We start from the raw sequence: 587 nt of genomic DNA on the forward strand, positions 1-587 counted from the left end.
CGCCCGCCGCTCCGCTCGCTCCGCGGCGGGGGCTGCTCAGCCCGGCCACCGGATCAGATACCTGCTGCCTTTGCAGAAGGACCGAAGGAGCCTTTCCCAGAAGGTTGAAATGCAAAGTGTTACAACCTTCACATGCCTACTAATTGTATGCAATGACTTTTTTTTTTCCTCCCTCCCCCCGCTCCCCTTTCAGAGCGGCAGCTCCATAGTACGTGATTGAAATGGAGCTAAGTAGTTTCCTTCAGGCATTCGGGCGCTTGGCGAAGCGCCAGCCCTCGTTCCCAGTAGCCTTCAGAGGCATTTAAACTCGGAGAGCTTCACTCTGCTCCCCATTACTAATCTATCTAATGAGGAATTTAAATTAGCCGGGGATATGAAAGTTTAACAAGATCTTAATAAATGCTTTTTTTGCTTGTTTTCACGGAAAACCAAAGCACTATTGTGCTGTCTCTGTAGAAACCCTTTTTGTTTTTAGCAGCATTGCAACCCAGTTCCCTAATTACAGACAGATACATAAATACCGTGTGCAACAGTGGGTTTGGTTTTGGGGGTTGTTTGTGGTTCTGATTTTTCTGTCCAATTTTTCC

General features: G+C 47.5%; 1 protein-coding gene across 1 annotated transcript in view; it reads left to right on the forward strand.

Annotated features, from left to right (window-relative positions):
* KLF6 (Kruppel like factor 6) overlaps positions 1–587 on the forward strand; it is an 8756-nt gene that overhangs the window by 1085 nt on the left and 7084 nt on the right. The window lies entirely within an intron of this gene.

This window comes from Corvus brachyrhynchos, unplaced genomic scaffold (assembly GCF_000691975.1).
Source record: "Corvus brachyrhynchos isolate BGI_N302 unplaced genomic scaffold, ASM69197v1 scaffold167, whole genome shotgun sequence".
Lineage (NCBI taxonomy): Eukaryota > Metazoa > Chordata > Aves > Passeriformes > Corvidae > Corvus > Corvus brachyrhynchos.